The 13,552-nt window shown below is 50.8% G+C and overlaps 1 protein-coding gene across 1 annotated transcript in view; it reads right to left on the bottom strand.

The window, feature by feature from the left end:
• The window catches only part of LOC128850350 (uncharacterized), a 43,928-nt gene extending 30,952 nt beyond the window's left edge, over positions 1–12,976 (bottom strand). The window contains exon 1 of the mRNA XM_054053782.1: positions 12,958–12,976. The gene's annotated coding sequence lies outside the window, so the exon portion shown is untranslated. The remainder of the gene's footprint in view (positions 1–12,957) is intronic.
• Positions 12,977–13,552: the final 576 nt, after the last annotated feature.

Here is a 13,552-nt window from a genome sequence, read left to right as displayed (position 1 = left end):
GGTCCCCGAGCAGAAGAGAAGGCATAGCCCGGGGTCTTGGTGACCTGGCATGAAACCCTTGACGGCGAGCAGAAGACACAGGTGAGGAGAGGGCGTGGAAAGTGGCACAGCAGTAGCCCCAGACGCGTGTGCAGAGGCAGCAGAGCCATCGCGGTGGAAGGCCTGTTAGAACATCACCCTGTCACCGTGGAGTGAGATGTCTCCTGACGGTGGACTTGTGACATCATAAAGCGATGGACTGTGACCTGACGTGTCCCTCGCTGCCTGCCTTCAGGCTCTGACCGAGCCTGTCTCAGTCTGGCTCGTGCCCTGGACGCCTGCCGGAGCGTGCCTGACCAGGCGTGGAGCGTCGAGCAGGCTTCTCCTGGACCTGAGTGGTGTTTCGGTGGGCTGCTGTCAGCAGCTCTCGTGCCCATTGCAGAGCCATTCCCTATTTCCGCAGCCCTGCCCAGTTCAGCAGCAGGGCATCGCTGGACGCGCAGGAGCAGCAGAGGTGAGTTGTGCAGGGAACATTGCCCTCGGGTGGCTGTGGGGCAGGCAACGGGGCTCGGTGAGCATGGAGAGTGTCCTTCTCGGAGGGCCTGGCCGCTTCTTCCTCCGTGCCCTCCCTAAGGACAGCGAGTGACCACGGCCTCTCTCTGTTTGACAGCGCAAATAGCCTTTGGCAGAGTGACGGCGACAGACTTTGGCAGTGAACAGCACCAGCAAGGAGGAGCAACTCCTCATCCTCAGTGTTCCCAAGTCCATAGCAGAGGCAAAACATGTCCGTCGAGGCAGAACGGAGCTGCCCGATCTGCTACGATTCTTGGAAGAGCATTGGCTTAGTGCAGCCATGCGGGCACCAGTTCTGCCTGGGCTGCATCCTGCTTTGGGCACGGGTGGATCCAGCGTGCCCAGTCTGCAGAGGACCGATAGGAGCTGTCAGGTATTTTGTGCAAGTGGAAGACAACTCGGCAGAGCTCAACACACCAGCCCCTGAAGACCTGCCAGATGCCAGCAGCCAGGCAGGAAGCTCTCTCAGCTGCCTGGGCCAAAAACAGCCCCCAAGGCCCTCCATCCTCTCCGCAGGGGGACAGTGTCCTCAGCTGAGGAGGGAAATTTGCAAACCAGGATCCGTGGGCGGCGTCCCATTTCAGGTTCTGGGCAGAACTTTTCCAACGCCATCAACATGTCCTTGATTTTGTGCTGCCGTGGCTGCACTATGAGCTGGAGGCAATATTTGGGGCGCAGTGGTGGAGAACAAAGAGTGCAGAAAGCAAGCATCCTGCACCTTCTGTGCACCTGCGGTCCAGATGAGGAGGTTCTGGTCCAGACGCTGCAGCCACCTTACAGCCATACACAGAAGACCTGGTCCGTGGCCTCATTGATAACATTGCGTGGTACTGCAGTGGCAAGGCCTGGAAGCTGGTGCACTGCGATTGCTGCCGGAGAGGAGGAGGAGAACTCTGCGGCCATCTCCAGCTCCTCCAGCTGCTCCAGCTTCCCCAGCTACCCCAACTCTCTCAGCTGCCCCAGATCTCCCAGCTGCACCAAGTCCCCCAGCTGCTCCAGCTCCCCCAGCTGGTCCTGCTGCTCAACCTCCAGACTGGGGAGTCCTGAGCCTCATGTGGCCTCTGTGAGCAGCCCTACATGCGGCAATGATGAGGAGCAACCCTGCACATCAGAGGCCACCCTCCAATGGGAGTCCATCCATCCTTGAACCCTCCGCCATCCCTGCAGAGCAAGAGGAGCCTCAGGAGGGGCTGGGGAAGGCAGCAGAGGTGTCAGGTCCCTCTGGCCAGGGCTGCAGCCCCTCAGCTCCCAGCCAGGGCGGGGACTGCTTGCCTGGGAGGCCCCAGCGTTCCCCAAGGAGATGGACCCCAGCCCCCAGGAAAGCCCAGAGGCCAGCTCTGGCTCCTCCAGCTTCAGAGGGGGGAGAACCAAATCTCACCTGGCCTCCTCCAGCAGCCCTGCAGGTTCCAGCATCAAGGAAGGGACCAGCACATAGGATGTGCCCTCTGCCGGGTTCCCAGGCACCCTCGTCTGCTCCGGTCCCTGCAGAGCAGGAACAGCCTCATGAGGAGCCAGGGGATACAGCAGAGGTGGCCGATCCCACTGGCCAGGGCTGCAGCCCCTCGGCTCCCAGCCAGGGCAAGGACCACTTGCCTGGGAGGCCCCAGCCTGCCCCGAAGAGAAGAGTTGCCAGGCCCCAGAACTCTCCTCTGCCCTGTCAGAGGTCCCGGCGTGTCCCAAAAAGAGAAGAGTCTCCAGCCCCCAGGACTCTCCCCCCCCGGCCAGAGGTCCCGGCGTGCCATGAAGAGAAGAGTACCCAGCCGCCAGGACTCTCCTACGCCATGCAAGAGTCCCCAGCGTGCTCTGAGAACGTGGACTCCCAGCCCCCAGGAAAGCCCCGAGGCCAGCTCCAGCTCCTCCAGCTTCAGAGGGGGGAGACCCAAATCTCACCTGGCCTCCTCCAGCAGTCCTGCACTTTTCCGGCAATCAAGGAAGGGACCAGCACATCGGATGGTGCCCTCTGCGGGGTTCCCAGGCACCCCCTTGTCTGCTCTGGTCCCTGCAGAGCAGGAACAGCCTTCACGAGGAGCCAGGGGATACAGCAGAGGTGGCCGGTCCCTCTGGCCAGGGCTGCAGCCCCTCGGCTCCCAGCCAGGGCAAGGACCATTTGCCTGGGAGGCCCCGGCCTGCCCCCGAAAGAGAAGAGTTGCCAGGCCCCAGAACTCTCCTCCGCACCCGCCAGAAGCCTCGGCATGCCCTGAAGAAAAGAGTCCCCAGCCCCCAGGACTCTCCTCTGCCCCGCCAGAGGCCCCATCGTGCCCAAAAGAGAAGAGCCCCCAGCCCCCAGGACTCTCCTCTGCCCCGCCAGAGGCCCCATCGTGCCCAAAAGAGAAGAGCCCCCAGCCCCCAGGACTCTCCTCTGCCCCGCCAGAGGCCCCATCGTGCCCACAAGAGAAGAGCCCCCAGTCCCCAGGACTCTCCTCTGCCCCGCAGAGGCCCCATCGTAGCCACCGAAGAGAAGAGTCCCCCAGCCCCCAGGACTCTCCTCTGCCCTGCAAAGCGTCGCCGGCGTGCTCTGAAGAGATGGTCCTCCAGCCCCCAGGAAAGCCCCGAGGCCAGCTCCAGCTCCTCCAGCTTCAGAAGGGGGAGACCTAAACCTCAGCCGGCTTCCTCCAGCAGCCCTGCAGGCTCCAGCATGAGAGAAGGGACCAGCACATCGGATGGTGCCCTCTGCAATGGTTCCCAGGCAACCTCCCGTCCGGTCCTGTCCCGGCAGGGTTTATTTTTAGGTTTAGGATTAGTCTTACGTTCGGGGGTACCGTTAGGATTCTGGTTAGGATTAGCTGCCGGTAGCGTTAGGGTTAGGATTAAACCAAGTTAGGGGTTAGATTTAGGAGTTAGCGTGCGCAGGCAGCACACATAAGAATTAATTGGCTGAGCTGATGAGCGCCCTGGAGGCACCCATGAAGAATCGGACAAGAGAGGAACATTGCCGGGAAAGTGCCTATGAGAAGTACCAGTAAACAGAAGAACAGAAGCAGCAATTGTAGCCTTCTGATGCCCACAGAAGGAATTGGGACTGCGTGTGAACAGCGAGCGATCGGTTCCCGGTTGAACAGTTATTCTGAAGTTTAGAGCGCGAGGCCAGTTGTTTGTAACCAACCAGATACCGCCTTGTTTTTCGAAATTCAGCAGAGTTGCATAAAAGCAGCCTGCTTTTGCAGTAAAGGGTCTTCTGTTAATACAAGTTCAGGAGTCCGTGCCTCAGTTCTCTCAAATGATGACCTCGGTGTGATTAGGGACAGAAAGCGCCGCTCACGGAAGAGGGTAGCGTTCTGGAGGGGGACATCTCAGCTGAACGATTGTCCTTGCCGGCAGGACAAGGAGAACCAGCTGCCCCAACTCTCTCAGCTGCCCCAGATCTCCCAGCTGCACCAAGTCCCCCAGCTGCTCCAGCTCCCCCAGCTGGTCCTGCTGCTCAACCTCCAGACCGGGGAGTCCTGAGCCTCATGTGGCCTCTGTGAGCAGCCCTACATGCTGCAATGATGAGGAGCAACCCTGCACATCAGAGGCCACCCTCCAATGGGAAGTCCATCCATCCTGAACCCTCAGCCATCCCTGCAGAGCAAGAGGAGCTCAGGAGGGGCTGGGGAAGGCAGCAGAGGTGTCAGGTCCCTCTGGCCAGGGCTGCAGCCCCTCGGCTCCCAGCCAGGGCGGGGAACCACTTGCCTGGAGGCCCTGGCATTCCCCGAGTGTTAGCGTAGAGACAAACACATAACCATACGAAGAAGGTTATATGTGGTGCTTTATTTCGAGGCCCCGGGAACCAGGGGTACGCACCCAAATCTGGCTCCAAAGACGTTACATCGCGTTCGCTTTTTATCCTTAAAATGTTACTCAATCTGTTACATCTTCAAAAGGTCCTTGCTCAACCTGTTACATATTCATTTGCAAATTGCTTCATCAGCATCAGTCTCTATTGCACTTGCGCACCCTCTTCTGGTGGTCGTGGGGATGAAGAAAACACTCTTCCTCAGATGAAGCAGCTCTTCTTCCTCGCGTTGTCCTTTCACCTTTCGTGTTTCTGGCAGTTTCTCAACATAAGAATCGCTTAAGTTGCAACATTCCTTACTTCGTGCTTCGTTAGCTACTTTGTACCTTCACTGTTAGTACTATTCAAATAGCTTAGATAAGGTTAGTAACTTTATGTTCTACTCGACTTCTAAGCCATTAAATCTTCACATTCCACTGTTAATGCTAGTGCACCTCCACATTCCAAGCTAGTGCACCTCCACATTCCAAGGTAGGCTGTAGTTAGGGACTGTTAGTTTCAGTTATGTATACAAATCCTACAGTTATGCCATACAAAGGAGAACTATTAGAGAAAGTCGTTTAAATGTATACAAAAGAGAACTATTAGCGAAGTCGTTTAAATGATTCTAAGAAATTATATATATATATACATTTTCTATCTCTGTTCCCAACATTCCCCCCTTTTTGATGATACTTTCTTATTTAAGAAAGTATTTATCACATTTCTATTGATTTCCTGTACGTCGGAGGGGAGCTGGGTGTCGGGGATATTCCCGAGTCACTGCTCCTATTATTTTATGCGTCCAACTGGAACTGCGGGTGATCTCTCGACGGATACATAGGTATACCAGATATATTATTTAAAAACACCATTAGTAGCATGAAAAGTGTTTCTAAGAGAGACTGGATCCATCCCCCCAAATGTATTCCTAATCCATTAAACAATTCTCCTACCCAGTTATGACCGATTTCCTTTCTTTCTTCTTCTGCTTCTTGTTCGATTCTCTTTAACTGCGATATGTCATATTCTTATATCTTCTGTTACATTTAGTATATGTATACAGCAGTGATCCACCTGATTCTTCAAATACCCACATACACCATGTTCCTTTAGAAGCAAGATATCTAATGCCATTCTGTTCTGCCAGGGTCATTTTCGTTGTTGCCTGAAGTTGCATGTTTTAAGTCCCTAAACCCCTTTTTAGTCACTCTAGCTAGTCTTTCAGTTTGTCCTATTAATTTATAAATCATGTCCCTATTTCGGTAAGTGGCTACTGGGGCAGCAAAAAGGGATTCCAAAGCCCATCCTACTTTTACTCCTGTAGAAGGTTCCTGCCATGTGTCATCTTCTTTCGTCTCTCTCTTAATTCTATTGATTTGCAGAGTTTCTAATTTTCCTTTGAAAGGGGATCGTTTTCCAAATTGGACATAGGGTGGGTAAGCCCAATGTAATTTCTTTAACCTTTCCTGTAACCGATAAAGTGGGTAGTCCATGTTCCATCACTATTAGCCCACACAAATTTCCATGCTTTTAATTGTTGAATATTTACAATCAGGTTTTTTGATAGGGAATTACTTGTCCTCCACTCTTATACCCTCGACAAGCACACCCGGTCTTTAAGGCTACTCTTACTGGGGGTATTGCTATCTCATCTGGATCTGAATCACAGTCCCAGACTTCTGCACAATGCCACCATGATACCTTTTGACCTTCTTCCCGACTGACTCCATTATTCTCTAGAAGTACTTTTGTTGGAACCGTATAATCCTGTTTTCCCTTCCACTTTATGCACCAGGAAGCATTTCCTCCATAATGGAACTTTTGTAAGATATTAGTTGACCAAATAGTTTCCCATTCCAATTGTTTCTGTCTTTCTTGGCATTCCCATTGTATGTCTTTTCTACTATTACCTATCATATTCACATATTCCAAATTTTTCCCCCAGAATATATTTCCTTCGAGGTAAAGGTAAAATTCGCAAAACGTTTGCAAATATGTTCTGGAAGCAATTCTCCTCTCACTCTGATTTGTTTTTCCTTTTTAACAGTTATTTGTTTACATTCTGTTTTATTTCCTTGGGTCGGGAAGAGGAAGGGTTATTATTCCCCAATTTATAGGTTCTCCTGCCGCCTTCGGTACTGGAAGGCAGGCAGTTATTTTACTTGTATTTTTGTTATTTCTGCAAAATCTTTGATCCAATCCTATTATCAAATTCTCCTCAGGGTCCCTTGAAGGGAGGTGTATTACTTGTGGTGTCGGAAGTAGGATCCAATTCCCGCTTCTTTCTACTCGTATCCCTTTCTTTTTGTAATGATTCTTCTCGATTCTGGATCATGCAAGACAGAATGGCATTGCCTTGTAGATCCCTGCCCTTCTGATAAACATCTGCTTGGAGGGTTGTGGTAATTAAAGACCATATTATTATCACAGTCCCACATAAATATAGTTAGACATCCTTACGATGTGTGAATTTCAATTTAGTTGGGTCCTGTTTCCTCCACACGCACTCTCCGGGAACCTTCTTTACCCTTGTGTAATGAATCCAGGAGTCAATTCACTTTACCTTGATTGTAGTAAAGGTAGTTAGCAGCACCAGGTATGGTCCATTCCACCGTTCCTTCAGTGGTTCTTCAGTCCAGTCGCGGACGTAAACCTGGTCTCTCGCCGGATATGATGTCGTGTACTGGGTTTTCCAGTGACAGAGTCAGGTTCCAGACCAGTGTACTCCGCAGTCGTGTCAAGGTTCTAGCAAGTGACATTACATAGTTTATACACATCTTGCCCACCTTTTACATGCATGTTAAGGTTCGGCTGTGGTGCCTCACAGGGTCTCCCGAAAGTATTTCATAAGGGCTTACCCAACCTCTTTTTCTAGGCTTCACCCTTATCCTCAGAAGTGCCATTGGTAATGCCTGTGGCCACTGAATTTTTGCCGTCCTGGCATATTTTACTAATCTGCCCTCTTTATCGTCTGATTCATCTTTTCCACCTGTCCACTTGACTGCGGTCTCCAAGGGGTGTGAAGGTTCCAGGAAATTCCTAGGAACTTGCTCACCTCCTGAACCACAGCAGCCACAAAATGTGGTCCTCTGTCTGTAGATATCCCTAGCGGGACCCCAAACCTTGGTATAATTTCTCGCAGTAACCACTTCACTGTCTCTTTAGCTGGTTTGTGCACAGGGAAAGCTTCTGGCCATCCAGAAAGGTATCGACACCACACTAAGTAGATATCGGTAACCTTGAGCTTTTGGTAACTCTGCAAAGTCTATTTGCCAATAGTCACCTGGTTCCATCCTACCCTAATAGTTCCTATCTCTGCTCTTCTTCTAACAACCGGATTATTCTTCAAGCAGGTTTCACATCTTGCATTTTTGATTTAGCTATCGTCATCATTTGTACCGAAATTATGTTTCGTTTCAAGTAGGCGACTAAAGCTTCTGCTCCCCAATGACATTTCTGATGTTCCACCTGTAAGATTGCTCGCATAACCTGGGTGGCACTATAACCTGTCCAGTCGTTGTCCAATACCATCCATCTGAATTCAATTGGGCCTTTGTTAATTCCGCTAGCTTTTCATCTTCTTTGAATATATCGGTTTTTGGTCTAGATACTTGTAGAATTCGCTCGTCTTAGTGGGTATCAAGGCCATAGTCCTCTGTGTTTGTCGTGCGGGCCCGCCGAGCTGCTTGATCAGCTAGTGAATTTCCTTCTGCAACCCTTGAGTTCTCCTTCTGATGCGCTTTACAATGCATAATTGCCACCTGTTCGGGTAACTGCACAGCAGCTATCAATTCTAATATTTCCTTCTGATGTCTAATTCCTGTACCTTGCGAAGATAAGAGCCCTCTCTCCTTCCATAATGCTCCATGTATGTGAACTACTCCGAATGCGTATTTTGAATCTGTCCATATGTTTACTTTCTTACTCTCACTTATTTCCAGAGCTCTTGTGAGGGCAATTATTTCTGCCTTTTGAGCGGATGTTCCGGCTGGTAATGCTTTTGCCTCGATTACCGACCCTTGTGTTACTACCGCATATCCAGCATATCGGGTCCCATTTTCCACGAAGCTGCTTCCGTCTGTGAAAAGTTCCTGATCTGGCTGTTCAATTGGAACATCTTTCAAATCTTTTCTAGTAGCATACGTATGCTCAATGATTTCCACGCAGTCATGTTCTAGAGGGCCATCTTCTGCCGCTGCTCCCAAAAAGGCTGCCGGGTTTAATATATTAGTGGTCTTCAGGTCCACATCATCTTGTTCTGTGAGCATCGCTTGGAATTTCATCATCCTGCTTGGGGAGAGCCAATGCCCCCCTTTTTGTTCAAGAACTGTTAGTACCATGTGGGGCACATATACTTCAATGCGCTTTCCCAGCGTCAATTTTCGAGCTTCTTGTATTAATAGTACTGTTGCTGCCACTGCCCTTAAGCACGATGGCCATCCAGCGCTTACTGGGTCCAGTTGTTTGGAAAAATATCCTACTGGTCTTTTCCAGCTCCCCAGTTTCTGTGTTAGGACTCCTAATGCTAACCGTTGTTGCTCATACACGTACAGTTGAAAATTTTTAGTTAGGTCTGGCAACCCTAATGCCGGTGCCTTAGTTAAGGCCTCCTTTAACTTTCCAAAGGCTTCCTTCTGCGGCCTTTCCCAAGTAAAGGTCAATGATTTTTGAACTTCATACAAGGGCTTGGCTATTAGTCCATAATTCAAGATCCAGAGCCTGCACCAGCCTGCCATCCTAGGAATGATCTTAACTCATGTAGATTCCGGGGTTCGGGTGTTGCACAAATGGCTCGGATTCGATCTGTTCCTAATTTTCTCTGGCCCTGTTGTGATTCGCATCCTAAATATATCACTGTATGCATGCAATTTGTACTTTCTCCTTGGAAACCTTATAGCCATTTAACCCCAATTGATTCAGGATGTCTTTGTTACCTGGATGCAGGTTGGTTCGGTTTCCGTTGCTATCAAATGTCATCAACATATTGCAACAGAAGATATGAGTCCGCGGTACCTGGACTTGTCCCGTGTAAGTCATTCAGAACTGAATAGGTGGCCCCTGTATCTATTAGAAATTGAACGTCTTTTTCCCCTAAACCTTACTTTTACCATGGTTCTTCCTTATCCTCGTCTAGTCAGCTCTGATTCCCATAATCTCCCATAGTCATAGTTCGGATAGCTCCCGCCTTCGGCCTTTGGCAAGTCCTGAGCCTCTCTGCCCAATCCTTGTGTGGCATTCATTTTTTCCAATGCCCTTCCTGTTTACAATACTCACATTGGTTTATCCCAAGTCTAATTGAATCTGGACTCCATCCTTGCAACAGGTCCTCCTGTCTCCCGTCCGCGCCTCATTCCTCGCCCCCTCCCTCTGTTTCCTACTTGAAAATCCTTTCCCTGCATTGCAAGCCACAGATTTCTATTTTGTTCTTTGCGTGCTTTCCTTTTCTCTATTATTATATACTTTCCACGCCACTTCTAATAGCCTGTCCAATCACGCAATTCAGCTCCGTCTAGCTTCTGTAATTTCCTCCTAATATCCTCCTGTGATTGGCCCAAGAAGATAAAAGCTAGCTGTACTCTAGCTTGTTCATTTTCTACATCCAAATCAGTGTATTTCCGAGCTGCCTCTATAAGGCGTTCTAAAGAACACAGACGGGGACTCCGTCTTTTCTTGCTTATGTTTGTAGAGTTTTGACCAATTTATCACCTTTGGCATTGCCGTTTGAACCCCTACTACCACCCATTCCTGATATCTTTTCAGGTAACCCATTCCCCTTGCAGTATTTTAGTCCCACATCGGATCCTCTATAGGAAAGTTTTGTTCCACTGTTCCAGTGGCTACTCCCTGTCTTATGTCCTCTCTTACTCGTTCCCGTGCCGCTTTTAATACCATTCCCTTCTCTGTTGTATCCATTAGTGTATCTAACAACACCTGTATGTCATCCCAATCCGGATTTTGTGTTTTCATAATCATTTTTACTACCCGTGCCACTTTATCTGGATTTTCTCGGTAAGTCCCGGCTGATTGTTTCCAGAGCATTAGATCTCCGGGAGAAAACGGTACCTTTACATAAACCGGTCCTTCAGCTCCTATGCCCTGTCTCAATGGAGCCTTATCTTTGTTTTTGCTCCTTGCTCTACTGTTTCTCGTTGCCGTGTTCTATGAGATATCGGGGTGTTTGAATCCCCACCTGTTTCTCTAAATTCTCTTCCTTGTATATCTCTGGGGCTGTAGAGTCAAGGGGGCTATTAAGAGATCAAAATCCTCATCTTGCCGTGCTGCACTACATTCTCTACTGCCGAACACTGTATCATTTTCCTCAGCGCTACAACCCCGACATCTACTGTTCGACTCAGTTTCTAACAACATAATTCCACACTCCTTTTGCCACTCCCTATTATTCCGTAACACAAGAACAACTCCACTACGGGACTCGTCCCATTTTCCTTCCTGCTTGCAATACATTAGCTGCAAAATAGTATTATAGTCCAAATCCCGTGTTCCGGCCACTGCACTTGATCCTCCAAAGCGTATTGAGTCCACCAAACATTACAATAATCTATCAACTTTTTCTTTTGCATCTCTTGCCCAATCCTCCTTCTTTCCAGTGTCTTATATACACCCTAAAGGGGATGACCCTGGAATCGGTGACATATCTACAATTTCACTTAAGCACAGACAACAACGTCTTTGTATACCACGTTCCCAAGCAATTAAATTGGCGCAGCGAGTATCTATATATATATTGACTACCTTAGGTCGGCGCAAACAAATATAACCACCAAGAGCAATAACCAAGAACCTCTATTACCAGACTCGTAGAGCTTTCGCTCTATCCCACAAACGATACCCAAACCTTTGCTGGAGCTCCGTTAACCCAACCAAGCGCAGCTTTGGCCGCTGTCTAACAGGCAGGTTTACCTAAACCACAATTATGGTACCATTCCCGATAAAGCACCGTGCCTTACCAACAAAAATCCTTGGTCCGTCGAGGGCAGCGGAGGTCGGTTGCGGTCGATGGCTCCCCGAGAATCACTCGGTGCCGGCTGGAGCAGGATCGATGCGAGCCGCCTCAGCAATGCCCGCGAGGTCCCATCTGGGTCGCCAAAACTGTTAGCGTGAAGACAAACACATAACCATACGAAGAAGGTTAATGTGGTGCTTTATTTCGAGCCCCGGAACCAGGGGTACGCACCAAATCTGGCTCCAAGACCGTTACATCGCTTTCGCTTTTTATCCTTAAAATGTTACTCAATCTGTTACTATATCAAAAGGTCCTTGCTCAACCTGTTACATATTCATTCAAATTGCTTCATCAGCTCAGTCTCTATTGCACTTGCGCACCCTCTTCTGGTGGTCGTGGGGATGAAGAAAACACTCTTCCTCATATGAAGCAGCTCTTCTTCCTCGCGTTGTCCTTTTCACCTTTCGTGTTTCTGGCAGTTTCTCAACATAAGAATCGCTTAAGTTGCAACATTCCTTACTCGTGCTTCGTTAGCTACTTTGTACCTTCACTGTTAGTACTATTCAAATAGCTTAGATAAGGTTAGTAACTTTATGTTCTCTGGACTTCTAAGCCATTAAATCTTCACATTCCACTGTTAATGCTAGTGCACCTCCACATTCAAGCTAGTGCACCTCCACATTCCAAGGTAGGCTGTAGTTAGGCTGTTAGTTTCAGTTATGTATACAATCCTACAGTTATTATACAAAGGAGAACTATTAGAGAAAGTCGTTTAAATGTACAAAAGAGAACTATTAGAGATAGTCGTTTAAATGTATACAAAAGAGACTATTAGAGAAAGTCGTTTAAATGATTCTAAGATATATATATATATATACATTTTCTATCTCTGTTCCCAACACGAGGAGATGGACCCAGCCCCCAGGAAAGCCTGAGGGCAGCTCCGGCTCCTCCAGCTTCAGAGGGGGAACACCTAAATCTCACCTGGCCCCTCCAGCAGCCCTGCAGTTCCATCAAGGGGGACCAGCATATCGGATGGTGCCCTCTGCTGGTTCCCAGGCACCCCTCGTCTTCTCCAGTGCCTGCAGAGCAGGAACAGCCTCACGAGGAGCCAGGGGATACAGCAGAGGTGGCCGGTCCCTCTGGCCAGGGCTGCAGCCCCTCGGCTCCCAGCCAGGGCAGGACCACTTGCCTGGGAGGCCCCGGCCTGCCCCGAAGAGAAGAGTTGCCAGGCCCCAGGACTCTCCTCCGCCCTGCCAGAAGCCTCGGCCTGCCCCAAAGGGAATAGTCCTCAGACGCCAGTCCCCCACCAACTCCCCCAGCTGCACCAACTCCCCCAGCTGGTCCTGCTGGTCTGGCTCCAGACCAGGGAGTCCTGAGCCCTCATGTGGCCTCTGTGAGCAGCCCTGCACATCAGAGGCCACCCTCCAAGGGAGTCCATCCATCCTGGATCCTCAGCCATCTCTGCAAAGCAGGAGGAGCCTCAGGAGGGGCTGGGGAAGGCAGCAGAGGTGGCCGGTCCCTCTGGCCAGGGCTGCAGCCCCTCAGCTCCCAGCCAGGGCGGGGGACCACTTGCCTGGGAGGCCCTGGCATTCCCCGAGGAGAGATGGACCCCCACCCGCCCAGGAAAGCCCTGAGGGCAGCTCGGGCTCCTCCTGCTTCCGAGGGGGGAACACCCAAATCTCACCTGGCCTCCTCCACCAGTGCTGCAGTTTCCATCAAGGAAGGGACCAGCATATAGGATGGTGCCCTCTGCCGGGTTCCCAGGCACCCCTCGTGTGCTCCAGTCCCTGCAGAGCAGGAACAGCTCATGAGGAGCCAGGGTATACAGCAGAGGTGGCCGGTCCCTCTGGCCAGGTATGCAGCCCCTCGGCTCCCAACCGGGCAAGGACCACTTGCCTGGGAGGCCCCGGCCTGCCCGAAGAGAAGAGTTGCCAGGCCCCAGGGAGCACTTGCTTTGGAGGCCGCGGCCGGCCAGGACTCTCCTCTGCCCTGCCAGAGACTCCGGCGTGCCCCGAAGAGAAGAGTCCTCAGCCGCCACGACTCTCCGCTGCCCCGCAAGAGGCCCCGGCGTGCCCCGAAGAGAACAGTCCCAGCCCTGAGGCTCTCCTCGGCAACGCCAGAGGCCCCAGCGTGCCCTGAGGAAACGGACCTCCAGCCCCAGGACTCTCCTCTGTGCTCTAAGAGGCCCGGTGTGCCCTGAAGAGAACAGTCCCCAGGCCTCTGGACTCTTCCAGCCCTGTGAGAGGCCCCGGCGTCACCCAAACAGGACATCTCCTGGC

This window comes from Cuculus canorus, chromosome Z (assembly GCF_017976375.1).
Source record: "Cuculus canorus isolate bCucCan1 chromosome Z, bCucCan1.pri, whole genome shotgun sequence".
NCBI classification, from domain to species: Eukaryota; Metazoa; Chordata; class Aves; order Cuculiformes; family Cuculidae; genus Cuculus; species Cuculus canorus.
The sequence above is the reverse complement of the archived record's forward strand: the minus strand, read 5'-3'. Positions and strand labels throughout refer to the sequence as shown.